The 24,562-nt window shown below is 38.6% G+C and overlaps 1 pseudogene; it reads right to left on the bottom strand.

Moving 5' to 3' along the window:
* LOC125366960 overlaps positions 1 to 24,562 on the bottom strand; it is a 101,541-nt pseudogene that overhangs the window by 40,758 nt on the left and 36,221 nt on the right.

The following is a 24,562-nucleotide window of genomic DNA, read 5'->3' as shown; positions in this document are numbered from 1 at the left end:
TCACTGAGAGTCAGCATACTCTCCCCTTCTTTCCCCCTCCCCCCACACACAGCTTGAGTCACTCAGTGAACAATTCACTTGTCTATACCTAAAAGGCAAAAGCTCTGTTTTCTTTTTTTCCCTTGGCAGAAATACTTGGAAATTTTAAACGATCTCAATATCAACTGACTTTATGTTCCTCTTACACTTTCAGGAAATGTCAAGCATTCCTATTTTCAATAATAATGAACAACCACCAATTGTTTTAATTTCACTGTTTTCTCAGTTGAAAGAGTGCTTACAGGGGCTGGGGATATGGCCTAGTGGCAAGAGTGCTTGCCTTGTATACATGAGGCCCTGGGTTCAATTCCCCAGCACCACATATACAGAAAATGGCCAGAAGTGGCGCTGTGGCTCAAGTGGCAGAGTGCTAGCCTTGAGCAAAAAGAAGCCAGGGACAGTGCTCAGGCCCTGAGTCCAAGGCCCAGGACTGGCAAAAAAAGAAAAAAAAAAAAAAAGAAAGAGTGCTTACAGACCACAGAAATAGCTGAGGTTTCTTTTTATAGATCTCACTGGTGAGCCTGACACACGTTTAGAATAAAAAGACAAAAAAACCTCTAACTTCCCCTCTACCCACCCCCATGAATAGAATTCTCTTAATGAATCTGGCCTTCTTTATCTGCCCTTCAGTTAAGAAAAACAGACTTCAAAGAGATAACTCAAAACCCAAGGCATGCAGGATTTTCCGGAAGCCTCATGGTATTTCCTTATCTGTGGACAAGACTGAATTATAGTTGCATTGTCAGAAATCTACATACTGTTAAAAATAGCTACACAAAGTTCTATCACCTTGGATGGTAACAGTGCCCAGGCATAGAACAGGGCACACCACAGCATAAAACCCCAATTGCAATCACTTACCAATTCAATCTAAATAGTATGACTTGCTGAACCAACTTTAATATCAACTTCCACTGTGGGAGGGATGTTGGAGATTTTGGAAATAACATTTATCCTCTGGCAATAAATTTCTGCATTGAATCATTAAATGATATCTTCTAGATTTTGATAAATAAATGTTTCTTCTTTAGTCCTAGTGGAGAGATTCGCTTGAGGAGACAGAGATTGCCTGTGCAGTCCCTGTTGTTGCTGTGTTAGGACAGAGTGAGCCTTGTGTGATCTCAGCTGGACAGTCTTGTTTGTAAAATGCATATACTCACCATGTCCAGTCTAATACTGTCATGTTCCAATCAGGAGGGGAAGCAGAAGAGGACAGGAGACTAAGAAAAGAGCACAGATCTCACCAGTGAGATCATGAAAAGAACGCTTAGCTATTTCTTTCTCTAATCCCGGGAGGAAGCTGGGAGAAAGAAAGAGAAGGCCAAGTCCTTGTTTCATGCAGTGTACATTTCAGCTGCAGTTCCCAAAGCCAATGGATACCCCGCCCCAAGAATCCAGCAGGGATCTTGGCCACCTGAGTTATTGTCTTAGAAGTTGGGTGCTCTCTTTGTGCAAGAATTGTTCATTCGATGGAGTCAGGGGAAGAACCAAACTGGTAATTCTTGGAAGATGCTACTTTATGCTCTTTGGACCTAAAATTACTTCCTAATTTAATTTCTCATATGTATGGAGAAAGAGTTTTGTTGGCACATGTCTTCGGCATGCTTGAGAGAGGTGAGTACCTACCTATTTAATCTGTACTGATTATGAAACTCTCTCTCTTTCACTGCATTGAATTCGTTCTGATATTTGAGCAGCTGTTCTCTCATTTTGGAGACCTCGGTGTAGAAGGCTTCTGGGAAGGCAGCGGCTTGCAGGTGGAACTGCTGCTCCTGGATCTGCTCAGTGTACTGCTTGGCATCCTGTAGCAGCTGTACCTCTGACTCCTGCATACTGGGTGACATGGAAAGAGTCTCATGGTGAAGACTGTACATGCTTAAGACCCTCAGTGGCTCCTGTAGGGTATTTTTTTTGGGGGGGGGGCATGTCCATAGCTGCTTCCCATTCCTAAGTTCAGTTCACTGCACTGACACCTTTGAGCCAAATACTTCCCTTGATACTGAGATGAATGAATCTCAGCTCATGGCTCTGAGTGTCTTACCAAAAAGCAGAAGAGATCTGCTACAACAGGTAGCTGAAGGCCTGAGAACCCCCACCACTAGGCTCCACATCCAGACAGTGGGAGACAGTGGACAAAAGGATCCAATTCAATGGGAACTACAATATTCCTTTTGCATTTGAAGAATGACCAGGTCTTGGTAGCATAGGGAAGGAGGAGTGGGTCACATAGGCTGCCTCCTTTTCCTTTCTTTTCCTTAATAAGTCTTATAATACGATCTCTATGGAAAGCTCAATCAGAGCCAGTTCAAAATTACTTATCTATAGTCTTCCTGTGTAAGTTCCAGCGGCTTGAATGTCCACTTCTTATTGCCCACCCTCCATGCAATAGTTACAGGAAAGAGTGGTGGGTGTTAGTACAGGTTAGAGAGGGAATTCAGTCATCAAGAGGAGGGAAACTGTGAGTGGCAGAAGGGAATAACTGTTTTCAAAATAACTGGGAAGCAGGAAGAAATAATCCCAAAGTCTTGGTCCCACATTGCTATTTGTCTGTCACTGGAGCCCAGGGAACTGAGACCAACGAAGGAGGAAGTCATTTCATCCAGTGAAGCTCCACTGGGCTTTAGAGAAGACCTATCCATGCGCTAAGAAACACGGACATGTTCCTTATATCTAGCAAGAGTCTCAAAGAGGTGCCCTGAAATCCACATGGTGTTTCCTCTCAGCTAAGTAGTATAAATTATGTTGAAGAAATATCTCCACTTTCCATCAAATTCCTTGGGGCTTAAGAACTCCCATCCAGCAATCAGGACTAATTCTGAGAGAATGGAGTCTCCATTAGGGGTGAGGAAGAAGATTTGACGTGGTGCTGAGAGGATGTGGAGCCAAGGCTGGAGGCTCAGAAGCACTCCAGAGGGCTGTTAGGAACCCCACAGGGTAATAGCAGTTGTGCAGGAAGCTGTTGAATAATTCTGTGAAAATCTAGTCTTACTTGAAGCTGACTGGATTTGGGTAAGGTGAGGAGTAGCCTGGGGAGGGAGAAGGAAGTGAAAAGTGAAGGCAGTAGCCTTTGCAAATGCAAGCTGGGGTTGTCGGAATGGTGATAAGAGACAGAGGAGGCCTACAGGAATGTCATGCAGCATGTGTGCCAATGTCATCCAAACCCCTGTATTCCAAGTAATTTAAGAAGAAAGTCGAATCTACACAATAGCATCCATGCATTTGTGACCCTAGACCCAAGACCTGTCTATGGCCATAGATACTTGCTTACCTTGTCACAGGGCACAATTTGCAAGTAGTCCTTAATCAACGAGGGACATAATTAAATGGGAATATATCCTTATCTTGTCACCCCTCAGTGGCAGATTTCTCAGGTTTTTCTACACAATCACACAGAAAGTCCTCTAACACACTGTAACCCAGTGGTCCATTGTGTGAACCCACAGATTAACCCACCCATCTGGACTCCTCTTCCAGTTTCACTTTCTCCAGTCATTTCTCAAATGATGTCAACTCAAATCCTTGCCTTAGAGCCCTCTTTAATGGGAACACAAATAAAGCAATGTCTCATTACAGGTGAGAAATACAAATGTGATAAAAGATATGTTCTCTTTGCTAAATGGCATACCTTTTCATGGGTCATGCAGCAAAGCATATTTAGCCTTTAACTCTGCCATTCTGGTTCCAGGAAGTTTCCCCAAAGCATGCAACTAGCAGAGAGAACACAGGGTCACTATTAGTCACCACTCTCCTTGGGCTTATGCAGGAGATAGTATGGACATATGCAGAACTTAGGAAATCCTCCAGTCAAGCATTAGAGAAAACATGCATGAGGCAATGTGGCATACTAAAGAAAGCTGGATTGTCAGAAAAAAATTAGTTCTAGTTCTAGTCGGCCTTCCGTAAACACTTTGTTTTTGGGCAAGTCTGCTTACATCAGTAGGATGTGACTTTTTCGTCTGAAAATTGAAAGAATTAAATCCTTCCAGTCCAAAGAACATTATCTTTCAGGCTTAGCAAATAACCTGAGTAGGGTAAATTATTAAGACGGCTATTAATAAGAGTAAGAAAAATAATAATTACTGAACATCTCTTATAGATAAGAGTTACACATCTATTCATTCGACTTACATTTTTTATTGTTTTTAAGTAGTTGTACAAAGGAATTCCCATTCAAAGAAGCAGTTTATGAATGCAATATGTCTTGATCAATGTTATCCCTTTCAACTTTCTCACCCATTCCTCCCATCCCATCCCTCACTTTTCTTAATTTTGTAGAATATGCATCTAATTTTTGACTGCATTCTTCCCCCTTCGTCTCTTCACTCATCTATTCCTCCTCTCCTTGCTCCCACCTAACCCCCTTTAAGTACCAATTTTCTGATATTTCATTGACCTTTGATTTTGCCTTTCTAAGGAATTGCACTCTATGAGTTCTCCACCTGATAGTACCTTATTCCAGATAGTACACTTGTCTATATTTGAGTACTACCCAAAGTATTTACTTATGTACTTATAAACTAATTCTAGCTTCTACATATGAGAGAAAACATGCAACCTTTGTCACTCTGGACCTAACTTACTTCACTTAACATATTTTTTCCAGTTTTTTTCAATTTCTTCGCAAATGATGAAATATAATTATTTCTAGAATACAAACAATAACAGATGCTGGTGAAGTTGTCACCAAAAGGGAACCCTAATACAATGTTTTTAGGAATGTAAACTGGTTCAACCACTCTGGAAAGCAGTATGGAAATTTCCTTAAAAAATACTAAATATAGAACTAGCCTATGATTCAGTAAATCCACTCTTGGGCTTTTATGCAAACTAGGATACAGTAAGGCCACCAGCACAACCATGTTCATGGAAGCACTATTCAGCAAAGATAAGATATGGAATCAGATCAGATATCCTTCCATAGATGAATGGATAAAGAAAATAAGGTATATTACTTCATTCTTAACAATGTTTTGGAAAGGAGGAATTTTTTTCTTCATTTGAAACTAAAAGTTAGAATAATTAAGTAATTTTCTCCAGTATATAGATAAAATCCTAGTTAAAAATGCAGTCTCGCTTTCACAGTGTCAAATCTGGAACAGCCCTCTGGAGCGCTTCTGAGCCTCCAGCTTTAGCTCCACAGCACTCTATCACTCACACAATGGCTCTACGTCTGGCTCTTTAGTGGTGAATTGGACATAAGAGTTTACAGACTTTGCTTCCCTGCCTAGCTTCGAACCATGATCCTCAGATCGCAACCTGCTGAATAGCTAGGATTATAGGCATGAGCCACTGGCACCCAGCAACATGACCTTATTCTACATATGAGTGAATAAATAGATCCTTGGTGTCTGTGAGAGAATGGTTCCAGGAAGATTATCACTCAGGAAAATCTGTGACTGTTCAGCATAATGTGCAGTGCTGTACTGTGCATGTTTGATTCATTTTTCGCATAATGCCTAGTGCCACACAACTTCTGCTAAATACATCCTATACCTCAACAAGCTGAAAAATTCCACTTTATCATGTAAATTAAGCAAAGAACATGCTCTTCTTGGTACAGAAAGGTTACCCAACTTTTACCTTGCTTTGTGGTAGGTAGATTTTCACAAAATTAAAAAGAAAAGATCACATGAAGACTTACAAATGACAATAACATGGGACTGACTGAAAGCTAGGCAACATAATGTACACGAGGGGAAACTTAAAATGATTTTCTTAAAATTCTTCTTCAGATCTTAAAAACAATTATTATTTTTCCTTACCATGTGTGGTCCAAACAATGCATAAAACATCCGCAATTATAAAAGATATTATTGGGATCTAGAAGGATGAAACAGATGTCCAGGTGATGTTCTCTGAGTTGTAATTATGTATTGCTTTAATGTTTTTTGCTTGCCTATATTTTCTAGTATTTTGGAATGCATAGGCATTTTTGCTATTTAAATACACAATGAAATAATTGCTGTGAACAATAGGGTATCAGAGGAGGATGGGAGCTGGAAAGTACTGGGGTCAGGTCCTAATGGCAGATATAGCCTGATCATACTCACTCTAACTTAGTGAATGCTCAGCTGTATTTTTTGAGTCCCATCCTCAATGACAAGCTTTGAATTTGATGGTAGGTGGGACAAGGAAGGATGCTGGCAGGTTTTTTGTGTCCACAGAACCAGCAGGAAGGCTGGGCAGGCCTTCTTGGGTTGTCTGTTGTCCCCATCACTGCACTGGCCACTTGTGTATTGGGAACTTGTTTTAAAAAAATCTCAGTGGGCAAAAAGCTTGATCTGTCCTCATAGTTTCTAGATAAATCAGAGACCATTAAATCAAAGCTATTCAGAAAGAGGGTTGATATACTTTTTGTTATTTTAGTTTCCTCTACTAAAAGCAAATCTTATTTTTAAAGAGAAAAAGACCAAAAACCTTTAAGGGTACTTTTCTCTCCTAAAAATGAAAACAATATAATCTGGATGTTATTATTCATCTGAAAATGATGGTTCTGTGAAACTGTGAGTCATCACTTCAAGTAAGTCTAGCCAAAATGGGAAACTTAGACTTACTTGTATAAGCTAAAAATGCTTCACACATACACAGTATCAGACATGAAAAAAATGGTGGCCTTTTCACACTGCATGAAGCAACAAGGTACAGATGACCAAGCTGGTCAAGTTTTAAACATGCAGAATCTAAGAAAAATGGCATATAAAGGCCAACATTAAATAGGCCAAGAGTATACACAACAAAAGGTTAGATATACTGTCATAAGTTCATAAAGGGGGTTTCACAATAGCTACTTCTGTTACTGAACTGCCTTGTTGGTAACTGTGGCTGGGAGGAAACACTTACACTAGAGCTAGAAGTTTAGCAAGAGTTCATGATTCCTGAACAGCATGGAATAATATGGAAAAGATTTCAAAAATTAAAATTCTGGGCCATTCCAAGGAAAGTCAGAATTCAATGAGCCCATTTGTTCAAGTGAACTTATCTGGAGGGAAGAAACAATTGTGTGTGTGTGTGTGTGTGTGTGTGTGTGTGTGTGCACGCGCGCGTGTGTGTGTAGAACCTGGCTGTGTCCACACTCTCAGCCTACATTGTTCTTTTGGACTCTCTGATACTACCTATGGGTTTGGCCTCATTCAGAAAATGGTTAGTATGCTTTGGAATGGAACATGAACTTTAAAGTATAAATCCTTGGAACCCTTCTATCCCCTCTCCTTCAGCTTTTCTCTCTTTCATTTCTGGAAATCAGAGCCAGGTGAGATGATTTCCAAATGCAGTTGAGCTCTTTCTATACTGTGTTGTGTTCTTTTGACATTTCCTCCTAGGCATGATATTAAGCTTTGCCTTTCTCATCCACTTCACTCATTCACCAGAAAATAGGCCATCTGCATTCACCCCCCCATATCAATAAACCCATTTGTTTGTTTCCCCTAGTCTCAAGAATTGAGCAGCCTTCCTTCCAGGGTTAAGGCCAACTCCTTTGCCTGTGCTCTCTTTTTCAGCCACTGGTTACAGTTGTCTCCTTTATCACCTCTACTCTTGCAGAGTGGACTTTGGTTTGAATTCCACTTTTACTTTCAAAGTACATAATTTGGAATAATATTTAACCAATTCAAATAGCGTCTTAGTTTACAATAATGGTGTAACCAGCCATTATCCTTCACCTATAAATGTGCACACCTTTCTCATTACCATATATTTGAAAAAATGTTTCTCCTTTTCTTTTTATGCTTAAACTTTTCTCCATCTTTTCCCAACATGCCAGATATTTATAAGAGCTACCCTAATGTTTATTGTTTGTATTGCTGTGTCTATTGTTTGATTTTTTTCTCACAGTAGATCACATTTTTCCACTTTCCTTTCTTACGTACCTAGTAATTTGGGTTAATGATATTGTGAGACATTACACTGCCAGGAGATGGAGATTTTGGTGCTCTTTTAAATATGGTTGGGCTTTGAGAGGACACCGTTTTGTTCCTTGGAAACAGTTTGATCCTTTCAAGCCTTTTTTGTAAACTATGTTAGGGAGATCGAGAACAATCCTTTTTTTGTCAGAGCAATCTTTTATCTACAACTATTTCGGTCCTACTTCTGAGTAATGATTGTTTTACTCAATATTTTAAAGGAAGAAGACCTCCTTATTCTGGAGTTAGGCACATGAACTGGCCCTGTGTGATCTCTAGGCTACAACTACCCTCTCTCAGAGAGTTCCCTCAGTGAGAATTTTCTCAGTGTTCTGACTACCATATGCTGACCAAGGCCTGGACTCCAGGGAAGCTCTCTGTGACCACTGAGTTCTCTGTGAAGCTGTCTCCTTTCCTTACCTATGTGTTTTATTTATCCTCAATGAAGTTGAAACTTTATGTTTTCAAGTTCTCAGTAAGACCAATTGTCTGTGTTTGGATTTCCCTCTCTATGCTAAATAAGACATAGAAATTTTTTCCAGGCAGTGAGATGGGACAATTGTAGGCCTGATATAATTCATTTCTTTACTCCTGTACAGTAATTGCCCCCAAATCTGAAAAATAATTATTTCACAAAATTAGATCTGGTTTGTAGTTATTTAAGGTAGGAGATAAATCTGCCTACTATATCTTGGTTGGAAGTAGAGATCCTGTAATCTCTTTCCTATTTGGTTCAAATGACATTTCTTTGGCTTTATGTTATTTGTTCATTTTCTAGTATTTCTTGCTATTAGCATAGTTTATAACTTCTGGAACTTTCTCCTCTAATAATATCATTGACTTCCCTTGCTTATAAGTCTGTGTGCCGAAGGATTTGGCCCTCATATTTATATACTTTCAAAATTATTCACTTCACTAAGAATTTCTCACCAACTCTCACAGGACACCCTATAGACTAGTGATTCTCCAGCAGAGGAGTGTGCAGGATCAAAGTCACAAAACAAGCTCTGCCTATCATATCAATGTTCAGACACTGTGACTAATTTCAAGGGGGAAATTTGGTATTCTGAGATATTTCATTAACAGATGCTGTTGAATGAAGTACTGGCAGATTCTTTCATAGGATGAAAAATATATACTATACCGTGTACAAATCCCTATCACTTGTTGAGACTTTGATCCATGGCCAACTTTCCTGGTCTCAACCATCTGGAGCCTGTCCTATCTGCGACTAGCAGATACGATTCTCATCTTGCTCTAAACTCTTCCACTTTCAGGATTAAGTTTATGTTTCCTTCATTATCCAGCAGCTCTTACCCTCTCCAAACCCATCTTCTCCCCTGACCAACTCAGCTTTATTCCAACTGCATTTCCTACTGCTGGTAGGATTAATGGCTCCTCCTCACCACTGGACCCATCCATGTCCTCATCTCTGGAACCTGTGGCTACAATACTTTACAGAGAAAAGAGGACTAAGAGGGTAGGTCAGAGTGGGCAGACTACCATGGAGGATCTGCATGCTCCAATCGAGTCATGTGAGTCCTTAGAAGCACAGAGTCTTTTTGACTGGGCAATAGAAGGGTGAAAAGGAATAAGAATGATTTAAAAATTCTGATTCAGGCTTCTGTGTCTGGCTTTAAAGATGGAGGAAGTGGTCATGAGCTAAGGGATGCAGGTGGCTAGAAGCCACACCAGAGTCTCCATTAAAGAATGTAGCCCTTGCTACACCCTGACTTTAGAGAAATGAGATGGAGGTTGGACTTCTGACACACAGAATTATAACAGAAGTGTGCTAAAGTCATTAAATTTGTGCTGAGTTGTAACGGTAGATATAGAAAATGAGTACAGTTCCCAAGCAATTTTTTGTATGCAGTATTCCCTGTCTTGCAATTTCTTCTCTCTTGTCTACCTGGAATACTCTCATGTGTACCTTTAAAATATCTCAGTGATCATGACCTTCCATGACTCTCATAATTCTCCAGGCCAAATTAATTCATTCTTTCAGTGTTATGTATTTTCCATGTGTCTGTTAGTGTATATAGTGTACACTGTTATTTTAAACAGAACGATGTCCGTGCATTCTGTGATGATAGAAATATTAAATCACTGAGCTCCTGGTCATACCTTGGCATCTTGTAAAGTCTTAATAATGTCCATCAAACCATTGTTGGTTTAAGCTCATCTTAAATCATGCCCTCAACTTCAACTCACAGAAGGCAAATGTAGAAAGAAGGAAGACTAGATCGAGGTATGTTAGCCGGAACATGGGGCATGGAAGAGCAGAGACTATGCTACACGAAAAGGTCTGGTTTTCCCAACTTCTCTTCTCCATTGCGTGTGGTTGGCAAGGCTCACAGGGTGAGTAGAGATGTGGGATTGTTTTCTCACAAATGTCTTTGTCTCCTCTTTTGGTGGCCCACCACAGGAATGTGAGGGGGAGACCAGAAGAGGCAAACAGGGCCTCCTAAGAGTTAAGGTATGAAATGTAGTGGATACCATGGCAAATATTGCGGGCACTCGGCTATATGAATGACTTCCAATTAAATTACAATCATTTAAGATAAATCACAGTTAAATTTAAAACATGCCTTAAGCACACAGATGCCAACAAGTGCCATTTCCTTTTAAAACACTCACATTTGTCCTGGTGAAACTGTAGTTATTCAGAACTGTCACAATCATTTTGCCTTTGTTTCAAAAACATCTCTACCTCCGAAGATCCCAGCGAGGGATGGTAGCAGGACCAGTGTCTTTGAGCCCAACAGGCAGGAAATGAGCCAGACAGAAACCCCAGACATTCCTTGAATGACTTCATATCATGAATCAATGATTTCAAAAGTGGGAAACCCAACAGGATCAAAGCCATGAAGGGCCTTCACAAGTGGGTCAGCAAATTGGAGTGAGGAAACAGAATGAGATTAAAACAAATGGAAAGGCTAAAAATCACAACACAGGGACCAGAAGAGCTAGGGTGCAGTAGGGAGCTAAATTCTGTTGACTTGAATATGCAGAGGCTCACACCTCCCATGTACTTGTAAAGACCTTGAGTTGAGCGGATTTAGGCAGAGTGAAACCTGAAAAGGGGCCAAGGTTCTCAGTGACTGGAGCATCTCACACAAGGGTCACTGATGTATGAAGGCATACACAGCTGTTATTTGAGAACAGTAGCTGCTGCCCATGCTGCGGAGTTTGGATATCCAGCTCTCAAAATCCCTCCTAGGACTGAGTCCGGTTCTCCTGTCAGCTGATTGTCAGTGACTATGTCTCCCCACCCACCTCTGGGTGGGAGGTTCCAATGGAAGACCCAGGTGAGCTTCACAAAGAAAGGGTGTTGTTTTGTGGCCTAATCTTATGTTCTGAAGATGCTTCTAACACAGTGCTCATCAACAGCAGTGTGTTGTGGGAAGCAATCTCTTAGAGCAGCTCCTAATTCCCAGCAGATTGTGATGGACAGGGCCACCTTTCACTGCAAATCACAGATACGTTTTTTAGTTTTTTTTTTCTTTTCAAAATTTTTATTGTATTATAAAGGTGATGTATCAAAGGGTTACAGTTCCTCATAAGTCAGGTAATGAGCACATTTCTTTTTGGGTAATATCACCCCAACAGTGTTCCTTAGAAAGAACAAAAGCCCAAGTTGCAGTTTCAACTTTGCATTGATTGGTATCTGCATTGATACCATAAAATGGAACTTAGGAGCAGGACATGGATGTTTGAGTTTTACTCTTGCTAATTCACTGCAAACAAGGCTTTACATCCTGTTAGCATATTTGAACCAGCTATTTACTTTTTAGTTAAATTTATTTCCAAGCACTTGAATGTTCTTCAGTCTATTATAAATGGAATTATGCTTTTATTGGTGGTGCACAGAAGCTGTTCAGTTTTGTTCACTGAGAGACCTAATCTCAGCATCTCAATTTAAGCAATTTCATGGGTTATGAAAATGTTTTATTTAGCAGTATATCTTTCATTTGTTCGTTTATATTTTGGTATTACTAGGATTTGAACTCAAGGCCTTACCTTGCTAGGTTACTGTTCTACCATCAGAGTTTTCAAGTCTTGGACTGTGATCCTCCTACCTAAACCTGCCAAGTATCTGGGAATATATATATTTATATGTATATATGTATGTATGTATGTATATGAACTACTACATCCAGACTGTTTTCTGAGTTAGGGTCTTTGCTAACAATTTTTCCCAGACTAGCTTTGAGCCATGATCCTCCTATCTCTGCCTCCTAAGCAGCTCAGATGATGTGCATGAACTACTACACTTAGCCTCTTCTGTTCACTTGATATATCCTGAGCTTTGAGGACACTGTCCAACTCTAAGATACTAGGATTCCAGTGTCCCAAGAACTGTACATAGTACATGGCATACCACAGGTGCTTAACATGTCTGAATAACTTAACGTATACAGAATATACAGGTATACAGAAAGAAATTAGAATACCATCAAGGGTTGAGCCTATAACTGAAAGAAAACAAAATGTGTGGCTTTCTTTCTGCACAAATACATGTGAATTGGGCCAAAGGTCATCAAGAATATCACCAGAATAAGATATGTCAGTCAGTCATAGAAGCCAACACTAGCATAGGTTGGAGCTGTGGCTCAAGTAGTAGAGCACCTAGCTAACAAGTTAGCACAACATCCTGAGTTCAAATTTTAGTTGTTTTTTTTTTAAAGGCAATGCTGGTAGACTAAAAATTATGCATACGTATGTGTAGGCCAAAGGTAATCAACTTAACATTGATTGTAGGATATTTTATAGGTTGATTGTGGTATATATATACATATATATCACATATATATGGAATTTAAATCATATATATATGGAATTTAAATCTCTCATATAGTTTATATTAAAGTGGAATAGTAAGCTAGAGGTGTGGCTCATTGGCCTAGTGAGCACAAGGCTCTGAGCTCAAACCCTAGTCTGGACAGAAAGATAAAAAGGAATAGATATTATCAACTTTTGAATAGCTCAGTTACTAAGTATTTTCTCCTGACTGCTTAGTATTTCGGGAAATTCTCCCACTCAATATGAAATACCTTTGAGCATACATAACTAAGCCAAAGTTTTTTTTTTTCTTTCTCAGAAACAGTGTGCCAAACTTAATATCAAAGAAGTTAAAATCCTGAGTAAAGTACAAAATGCAGTTTCTGAATCTTTGAATCCTAACAAATGTTTCTTAGTAGGCAACGTAACTCAATCTGTTTACTAACTCAATCTGTTTTAGAACTGTTGAACCCTTTAGTTTATATATTAAAATGAACCAGTTAGCTCACTTACAAATTTTGTTAAATATCCCAATTAGCATGTAACTGAAAATTGCTATTACCAATGACAATTACATTATAAATTATTCTGGAATTTTCTCAGAAAAGGGTGGATATTCTTAAGTTAACACAGTTTCCTAAGAAATTTTGTTTTCAGGACATTTACAGACATAGTTCTTTAGTTTGTCACAGGTTTGGGGGAAAAACAACAACACAGAAAATCCTGTAATACCACCAAATATAATTAGAACTTTCCCCAGTTACTACCCACTTTGACAAATAAAATAATAAGAATAAATGAGGGCTTGGGATATGGCCTAGTGGCAAGAGTGCTTGCCCCGTATACATGAGGCCCTGGGTTCAATTCCCCAGCACCACATATATAGAAAATGGCCAGAAGTGGCGCTGTGACTCAAGTGGCAGAGTGCTAGCCTTGAGCAAAAAGAAGCCAGGGACAGTGCTCAGGCCCTGGGTCCAAGCCCCAGGACTGGCCAAAACAACAACAACAACAACAACAACAACAACAAAAACCATTAAACTAAATTCTAACAAACATCTCTCCAAACACAGCTGTTTCTACTTCACTAAGTCCACTGTTACAAAATATTTTAATGTGTTTTCTGGCAAATATAAGTAGCCTCATTTAGTTTTAATGCCATATTTCCAGTAATTATGAATTGGATTCTAACAATTTAAGAACTATTTCTACAAAGTTCCATATCAGGTAAAGAAAGTAAGTTAGCATGGAAACCCTTCAAAATATGTAAGATGGACAGACTTTAACCCATGTCATAGTTGATATTGGTGGCAGAGATTATTCTATTATCCAATAGAATAAATACCTTCTGCAGATGTTATTTGGGCATAAAATGCTTTTTTTTTTTTTTTTTTTTTTTTTTTTTTTTTTTTTACAAAATTAGAAAATTCTTTGGTAGCGTACAAAATGACATAGACTTTGCCTCAGTTTTCAGCTTCAACAGAAACATTCCAACCTTGCCACAATAGAGTGTTTCTTCTAGAGAAAGCACAGCTGGCCCTATTCTTTAAATATATATGCTATGTACAAAGACCCAAGGGCTTCATGTTTTTATTTTTGTCAGTCCTTACAGGCATCTGAGATTGGGACACTGCTATGTATCTATCTGTGTTGAATATACCATTCAATGAAATAGTAGTTTAAAAAATAACTCTATTTCTAAAAGTCTGTACAACTTTTTTTTGGAGTGTCTGTTCCTTTCTTTTTGTGCACTAACATAAGTATGAGAGCTATCTGTGACTGCATCACTTTCTAGAGCTTCAGATTTAATTCTATGAGTGTTTAGAGCTTTTCTCATTGTTTTTCCATAATTTTACTTAAAGTTCACATTAATTAAATTAATTATTTTTTATTATCAAACTGAATTACAGGGAGGTTACAGTTTCATACCTTAGGCATTGGATACATTTATTGTACTGTTTGTTACCTTGTCCCTTGTTCCTCCTCCCCCCTCCCCCTTTCCCTTTCCCCCCACCATGAGTTGTTCAGTTTATTTACACCAAACAGTTTTGCAAGTATTGCTTTTGTAGTTGTTTGTCTTCTTTTACCCTGTGTCTCTCGAATTTGCTATTCCCTTTCAATTTCCTAGTTCTAACACCAGTATACATGGTTTCCAATATACTCAGATAAGATACAGAGATAGTGTAGGTACAACCACAGGAGGGTGATACAAGAAGATCATCATTAATTGAAGCTACAGTTACACATGGCACGTTGAAAGTAGTTACAACTGTGATATAACAATCGTTTTCATAACCTGGAGTTCATTTCACTTAGCATCATCTTATGTGTTCATAACAGTATAGCTATTGGGCTCTTGTGATCCTCTGCTGTGACTTGCCTAAACCTGTGCTAATTATTCCTTATAAGGGAGATCATAGAGTCCATGTTTCTTTGGGTCTGGCTCACTTCACTTGCTATAACTTTTTCCAAGTCCTTCCATCTCCTTACGAATGAGGCAATGCCATTCTTTCTGATAGAGGCATAAAATTCCCTTGTGTATACGTACCACATTTTCCTGATCCATTCATCTACTGAGGGGCATCTGGGTTGGTTCCAGATTCTAGCTATTACAAATTGTGCTGCGATGAACATTGTTGTGCTGGTGGCTTTAGTGTGATTTTGTTTGTGGTCTTTTGGATAGATACCCAAAAGTGGGGCTGCTGGGTCATAGGAGAGTTCTATGTTTAGCCTTCTGAGGAATATAATTTTTAACCTATTGAAATGTTTCACTTCTTAAAAGTTTTTTTATTAACACATATTAGCTGTACAAGGATGTTTTATTGCAACATTTCCATATATGCACACGATGTCACCCATCAACTTCACCCCTACCATTACTCTGTCCAATCTCTCCTTTTTAAGTTCAACAAGTTTTCTTCTTCTTCTTTTGTACATGATATAATTACCCCATATTCTCCCTCATCTACCCTCCCAATTAGCCTTTCCCACCTACTAGTACATGTCCCCACCAAAGAGCCTGTATAGTCTACTGTCATTTGTTTTTCTTTTCATTTTTAGTGTATATTAGCTTCATAATGACATTTCACAAGTACATATAGTATATTATAATACAGTCAGATTAACTTCCTCTATTGCTTTCTTTTCCATGTCCTCTGATTGCTTAACAGTTTTCATTGAGCTTTCTTTTACTTTCTTCATATACTGACACAAGTTATTTGATATTATTCATGATTAAGATAATAAAAATTGTTTGTAAAGAAATTTTTTACCTGCATGTTGATAAAGATCTATAAAGTATATATCACAGAACAACCACAAAAAGACTACAGAGTCACTATGAGCAAGGTCAGCTAGGTTTTATTGGGGTTGGAAAACAGGAAAAGTTCAGTGGACCGACAGAACTTTTCATATTTACAGACATCAGCCTTGCAGCTAATCGTCTCTGGGCTACTACACTTTATGACCTTCACAGAAAAAAATGTTGGAATTTGGAAGGGGAGGTACAGATCCATTCCCAACAATTTACCCCAGCACTTACCACTTTCATAGAAGTTTGAGCCAAATAGGCTATGAACGTCTGGTAACATAGTAAAATGACAAATTATTTCCAGGCAAGTCAAGCCCAATGGACTAGTATTCAAAGAGGGGAGTTATCAGGACAAAAAGAACATTCAGGAACTGTCTAATTTCTGACTTATGGTAAGACTGTTAGTTTCTTCAGGGTAGGGACCATACCCATCTGCTCCCCTACTCTGTCCTCTGATCAGCCTATGCGTAACTCTCAAATATTTGTGGGATAAATGAATAAGTGTGTTCACAAGTGCCTAGAACATAGCAATATTTAAAAAGTTAATTATCTTTAAGTAGTTGTACAAAGGTATTTCAATTCAGCATATCAATTTATAAGCACAATGCATCTTGATCAGGGTCACCCCTCCCATCATTCTCCTTCATTTCTTTCAACCCCACCTATCCCTTCAAATAATAGCAGTCTTTCAATAAGTATTTACCAGATGGATGGAAATTTCCTGTAATGGCTTTATTTAATTCACATTTACTAAATGAACAAATGCTTTAAGAGTAAAATTAATAGTTCATCTGTTATTTGTTTTAGTCATGGTTAACATTTTAATTCTTTATTCACTCAAAGATTGCTGTGTACCACATAGTATGTTAGGTGGATTGCCTGGTGTCTCATTTAGTCCTCATAACAACCCCATGGAGTAGGCATTAGAGTCCAGAATTTTTTGAAATAAAAGAAAACTCAAGACCATTGAAAAACTTGAGCAAGGTCAAAAAGCTGGTCAGAAGCTTTGCAAGGCAAAGCATAATTATCATCTGTTATTTATTTATAAGTGAATCAGAGCAATTGAGACATGAGTAACCTTGCTGATGACATGGTGACAAGTACAAAGTACACTCGGGGACCTTAAGGTCACCTAGTTTGACAGGCTGAAGAGATCACATGAGGATGCCCAATATCTACAGAAGGACACCAAGTCAAATTAACCTCTGGGAATTAAGGGTAGGCATAGAAAGATGAATCAGCTAATTTCATTTATAGAACAAAACCAAGAGATAGTAACCTCCGATTTTTTTCATAAAAGTGAGGAGATCAAGGTATCCTAAGAGCATGAATAGAAAACTAGCCCTTATAAGAAAAGTATAAACCTTTATAAGTTTCAGAAGTGACACTCAGAATAAACATTTACAAATAGAAAGGAAGGAAAGTCTTTCAAACAGATTTACTACAGAGGATGATCCAAGTGGAGAGGCCATGCACAGGAGCTAGAATCCTTTGAATATACTCTGCTTATAAGATATAGCTTAAAATGTAGTAAATTATTTAGTTGTAAAATTTAAACACAAATGCTAAAATTAGAAAATAAAAGAAATTAGTTGAACATAACTCTGGGTGAAGTTGATGCCTAAGGACCATTCTAATTTTATTTTAAATCTTAAGTAAGTCAAACCCAAAGGGGAGAAAATACCTACAGCTGTTTTCATAATCACGTTGTTGATGGCATAGTTATTCTGTAATAATTATGTCTTTAGGGGAAAAGAGGATGAGCCATATTTGTGCCAGGGAAAACTGATTTGATGTGTAAAAACGACACATCTATGGGATTGGAAAGGTTAAGTTAACTTACTGTCTTATTGACTTGGGCAGTATCATGATATATTTTCGTGTGTGTGTGTGTGTGTGTGTGCGTGCGTGTGTGCGTGCATGTATGTGTGGATGCGTGTGTGTGTTCTCTGTCCATTAAAAGGTAGAGAGACAGTCAATCTATCATGGGTGAGATCTTAATACACGAGCTCGTTCATAGAGGAAGCCCAAAACATTTGGTACAGGCAGTTATGTTCCAGATAGGACCGCCCCATAGCACAGGAGACAAAAGCAAAAATGAAGTGGAATTGCATCAAACTAAAAAGCTTCTGCATAGCAAAATATTCTTCGTATCTAACTGAACATTTGCATCCTTGGACTAAGATCTTTTCACTCCTGTCCCTTAGCCATTCCAGCAGCTGGTAAGTATGTCTCCTCTCTGCTTCACAGAGCAACCTTTCTATCTTCCAAACATTGGCAAGATCATGCAATGTCATTTGTCTTTCTGGGCCTGAATGATGTCACATCAAACACTCTACAGGTACATACATGACATCAATGACAGGATCTTCTTCCTAAAGGCTGAATAGTGTACACATTCCAAACCTCACTGAGATGCCAGCTCACAGACTTACCATGAGGATGTGTGGAAGAGGAATCCTTGTAAGGAATGTCAAGTAGCACAAAAAGTAGGGAAATTTCTCAAAAAGTAATAACAGACATACCATTTGATTACTCAGCTGGCTTATATCCAAAGGCTAACTGGGTATATACACAGAGGAAAGGAAATGAGCCTATCAAAGGTATTAACTTTCACATCCATGTTTACTACAGCACTATGCACAACAGATGAATTGATAAAGAAAATGTAATATATATACATATATACACATATCATACATACATATTTATACATATATTGTAAATACGTGTATATATGTATGTATATGTATATGTATATGTATATGTATATGTATATGTATATGGTTCAGGAATAAATACCCAGTCATAGATGTACAAATGCTATCTGATAATTTGCAGCAAATCAGTGGAACTGAAGGACTCTGTGTTAAGTTGGAATAAGCTAGACACATTAAGACAAGTATCTGCCCATCTTCTCCCATGTGGAAACTAAAAAGATTTGAGAAGAATAGAATACAATGGTCACAAGAGATCAGATGAGGGACAGAGTTGGGAAAGTATGGTTGGATTTGATTAATGTATGCATATGTGGAAATATCAAACTGAATTAATGCTTAATTAATACATGTGAATGAAAAAAATTTAAATCATAGCAGGATGAGCTCGATTAACAATAGTACATTGTAGTTCAAAATAGAAGTTTTTAGTTTGGGGTTATGGGTTTTTTTTGTTTGTTTGTTTTTGTTTTTGTTTTTGGAAACAGGGTACCTCTATGTAGCTTAGGTTGGTCTCAAACTCGTTATCCTCTTGTTCCTTTAAAGTCATATGGGAGAGGATTTTTAATGTCTTTACATCAATAAATAGTGAAAATTTAAGGCATGCTAGTTATCTTGAGTTGATCATGACTCACTATAGACATGAGTCTAAATATCATGTTGTACCTTACAGATATGCACAAATGTTGTATACCAGATAAAAGGAAATTTAAAAGATCTGAACATTAAAAATGTGACATGTACAAAACTGGGCATCTGTGGCTCATATTTGTAATCTTAGTTATTTGGGAAGCTGAGAATTGGAGGATCACAGTTCCAGCCTATCCCAGGTATGAAAGTGATAAACAGACAAACCCAAATAAACCCTCTCAGCTTAGAATCTTTTAAAATCCTAAAGATACTGATTTTGTGTAATAACAATATATAGTCAGTCCCTATTTTGTAAATTGCCTACTCACTAAAATTTATTTTTAAATTAACTTCCAATAGTTGGACAAAGAAGCTACCATTCAAGAGATCATTATGAATACAACGCATCTTGATTGGGTCACCCCTTTCATTATTCTATCCAAATCTTCCACTACTATTCCTCTCAATTTTCTTAATTTTATAGGTTGTACATTTAATTTTATGCATACATTCTTCCCTCTTCCACTCTTCATGTATTACTCCCCTTTCTTGACTCCACCTCCATCTTTCAAGTACCAGTGTCCTTACTGTGAGTTTTTCTTTCTCAGAAATTAAAACAATTGCATTCTCCCACGAAAATACCATATTTCAGTTAATACAGTTGTATACACCTGCATTCAACCCTGATGTGTTTTCTTATACGTTTACAAATAGGTTCCTGCCCAGGAGAATCGTGAGAGGGGACAAGAACCCTCCAACAATCTGGGGCAGTGTACCCCCCAAATGAAGCACAAGAGCTCACATGCATGCACCCCCCAGAAGGCCAACATGGGTCAGCATTCTACTCTTCCAGCAGGAGGAGCCTGTACCCACTTCCCATGGGAGAGCACGGGTTGGCAAGCTGCTGCTCAGCATCCACGGCTGCTCTGATAGGCTCAATCCTCGCAGGTGGGCGGGCCACCCTTCAACAACACTTGCTCTGACAGGAGCACTCCACACAGGTGGGTGAGCCACAGCTCAGCTGCAATACTCAATCTTAGAGGCAAGCTCTCTTGACCCTCAGCAACTAGCGGGGAAAAAATCAAAAAAGAGAAAAGTTTCCATGCCATGCTGAATCAGCAACCCTTGATCCCCCCAACAGGGGCCCACAAGGGTCAACACAGTATGGCGGCAGAGCACAGTCCCACAGAGAAAGCCACAGAACCTACCCATCTCTAACTGCGGTGAGGATAACTGTGTTGGCAACAACCGAGATGGTCACACTCACCCATAGGGTAGTAAAGTTCAACAGCCAAACTCAAACCCTGAGCCAGGATACAAACAAGTCCCTGCTTGCTGACCAGTGGAAACCAGCACAAAGCCAAGCCAAGGCAACCACACACAGGCCCCCGAAAAGAAGTGCAGGAGGTAATCCATAAGTGCTTCATCCCAGATGCATAAATCAAAAAGAAATATTACAAATTTCATGAAAGGTCAAGCCAACTTTCCAATTCAAAAAAGTAGTACAACCTAGGAGGAGGTGGAGAATAAAAAAAAAATCAAGTGAGGCTAAGATAGCAGAAATGATTGAAAGCCTCAGGAATGAATTCAGAAAACAATTCCAGGAGTTTCAGAATGGAAGTCTTGAGGATCTTCAATAAGTCAAGGAAGAAATGGAAGCAAAAATAAGTACAGTCTACTCCTCCATTAAAGAAGACCTTAACATCCTGAGAAACGAAATGCATGAACAAATAGATTCAAAACACAACTCATTAAAGAAGAAATTTCCACAATGAGAGCTGATCTGGCAACCATAAACAGCTCACTCACCTTGATGCAAACCACACTTGAAGCCACATCATAAAGTATTTATTATCTTGAATCTCCAGTCTGTCTTTTGGACCACGATTCAGCTGATAAGGACCAGTAGATTATTGCACTCCAAGAAACTGTCAAATTACAGGGCAGACTAATCCAGGAGATAGTCGACAGGGAGAAGAGATATAATCTGTGTATAATCAGAACAGATGAAGGAGAGGAGTACCAGAGCAGAGTTATACAACACATATTCAATAGAGTTATTGCAGAGAACTTCCCCAATCTCACAAGGGATAACCTCACCATAATTACAGAAGCATACAGGTCACCTGGCAGACCAGACCCTAGACACATAATTATCAAGGCCTCAGATGTCAAGAATAAAGAGCACATTTTGAACACAGCCAAAACAAAAAAAGAACTTTATTACAATGGAAAAAATCAGAATCACGGAAGACCTCTCCACACAAACTTACAATGCACGAAGCACCTAGAAGAACACAATCCAAGTCCTCCAGGTCAACAACTGCCATCCCAGAATTAGATACCCAGCAAAATTACAATTCACCTTCAAGGGAAAAAACAGATCTTTCTATAGCAAAGATGAACTAAAAGACTATGTGAATAAAAAAAACTGTTCTACAGCGAATTCTAAGAGAGGAACCCCACCCAACAGAAAATGTACAGGACCCCCAGACAGAAACAGAAAGAAACTACAATAGCCAGAGCTCAACAGGAATAGCATCACAGTAAAGACAAGAAAGAAAGGAGAGGAAACACAGCCTAACAGGAAAATGGGAGGAGAAAAAAACACATGTATCCATGATCTCTTTGAATATAAATGGTATAAATTCTCCGATGAAGAGGAGCAGACTGACAGAGTGGATTTGCAAACAAAAAATTGCTATCTGTTGTCTTCAAGAGACCCATCTTACAGCAAGGGACAAAAACAGGCTCTGAATGAAAGGATAGAGCAAGATCTTCCAAGCAAATGCATCTACCAAAACGGCAGGGGTAGCCATCCTGATATCACCGTGATAAATTTATACTCACTGAACAAAAGAGACACTAAATATGTCAAACAAATTCTTTCAGAACTACAGAACAAGATAGACACAAATACAATCATAGTGGGAGATTTTAATACTCCACTCTCTCCAAGAGACAGATACAACACAGAGAGGATTAGCAAGGGAGCCTAAGACCTAAGTAACACCATATCCCACATGGATCTGACAGATCTGTACTGTGTTTCACCCTACAGAGACCCAATACACATTCTTCTCAGCAGCCCATGGAACATACTCCAAAATAAATCATGACATAGTCCACACAAAGAAACTCAGCAAATACAAGACTATTGACATTATCCCATGCATTCTATCTGATCACAGTGGGATCAAGCTAGCCCTCAATAACAAAGGATACCACAGAGACTACACAAATACTTGGAGGCTAAACCCCTCGCTGTTACCTAACACTTGGGTCACAGAGCAAATTAAGGACGAAATTAACAAGTTCATAAGCCACAACGACAATGAAAATACATCACAAAGAAGCCTATAGGATACAGCAAAGGCAGTGTGAGGGGCAAGATCATTGCCCTCAGTGCACACATCAAAAGAATGGAATCAGAACAGGTAAATAACTTCATGATGCAGTTAAAACGACTGGAGAAACAAGAAAAAATTGAATCTAAAACGACTAGCAGGAGAGATATCACAAAGAATAAAGAAGAGATAAATCTGATTGAGAATAGAAAGATCATTCAACAAATAAATAAAAATAAAAGCTGGTTCTTTGAGAAAAATAAATAAAACTGATAGACCCCTGGCAAGACTTACAACAACAAAGAAGAGAAGAGACTCATATTTGTAAGATCAGGGACTTCACAGGAAAAATTACAACAAATACACAGGTTATTCAAATAATTAAAACAAATTATTTACAGAACATTTATTCACTAAGGAATTAAAATTTTACAGAAATGGATCAATTCTTAGAGAAGTATAAACTGTCCAAACTGAATCAAGAAGAAATAAATCAACTAAATAAACCAATAACTTACAGCGCTATACAGGATATAATCAAGAGCCTGCCAAGAAAGAAAAGCCAAGGCCCGGATGGATGCACCAATGACTTCTATAAAACCTTCAGTGAGGAGCTAATACCAATACTCCTCAAACTTCCATGAAATAGAAATAGAGGAGAAATCCCAAACTCATTCTATGAAGCTAATATTATACTCATCCACAAACCAGGCAAAGACCTAATTTAAAAAAAAAGAGAGAATTACAGACCAATATCACTATTGAACACAGATGTAATGGTCCTCAACAAAATATTAGCTAACAAGATCAAGAAACTGATCAAGAAACTATACATCACAATCAAGTAGGCTTCATCCCACAGACGCAAGAATTGTTCAACATTCGCAAATCAATAAACGTAATTCACCACATCAACAGAGGTAAGACCAAGAACCACATCATCATCTCAGCCAATGCCCAAAAAGCTTTTGACAAAATACAACACCCATACATGTTAAAAGCCCTGGAGAGAACAATAATTCTTTAAAACAATAAAAGCAATATACAACAGACAAACCGCTAATATCATATTAAATGGGGAGAAACTAAAACCATTTCCCCTAAACTCAGAAAAAAGACAAGGATGCCTACTCTCCCCACTTCTATTCAACATAGTGCTGGAATCCCTAGCCATAACAATAAGGCAAGAGGAGGACATCCAAGGGATCTACATTGGCAAAGCAGAAATCAAACTATCCTATTCGCAGATGACATGATCTTATATCTGAAGGACCCAAAAAAATCAGTCCCCAAAATCTTAAAACTAATAAACCATTTTGGCAAAGTAGCAGGATACAAAATCAACCCACAAAAATCAGCAGCTTTTATGTGCACCAGCAATGTACAAGCAGAAAAGGAAATTATTGAAATGACACCATTTGCAATAGCTAAAAAAAAGAATAAATTACCTAGGGATTAACCTAACTAACCTAACTTCACCAGCACAGCAACAGACTAAGGCCTATTCTCCGTCATCTACAGAGAACTAAAAAAACTAACCCCCTCCAAACCCAGTAAACCAGTTATTAAATGGGCAAAGGAGCTAAAGCGAGACTTCACAGGAGAAGAGATAAAAATGGCAAAGAAACATATGAGGAAATGTCCAACATCCCTGGCAGTAAAGGAAATATAAATAAAAACAGCCCTGAGATACCACCTCACTCCAGTTAGAATGGCCTATACTCTGAACTCAGCCAACAACAAATTCTGGAGGGGATGTGGGGAAAGAGGAACCTTTCCCCACTGTTTGTGGGAGTGCAAAATATTACGTCCACTTTGGTGAACAGTATGGAGATTGCGCAA

The sequence above is a fragment of the Perognathus longimembris genome, chromosome 18, assembly GCF_023159225.1.
Source record: "Perognathus longimembris pacificus isolate PPM17 chromosome 18, ASM2315922v1, whole genome shotgun sequence".
NCBI lineage: Eukaryota > Metazoa > Chordata > Mammalia > Rodentia > Heteromyidae > Perognathus > Perognathus longimembris.
The sequence above is the reverse complement of the archived record's forward strand: the minus strand, read 5'-3'. Positions and strand labels throughout refer to the sequence as shown.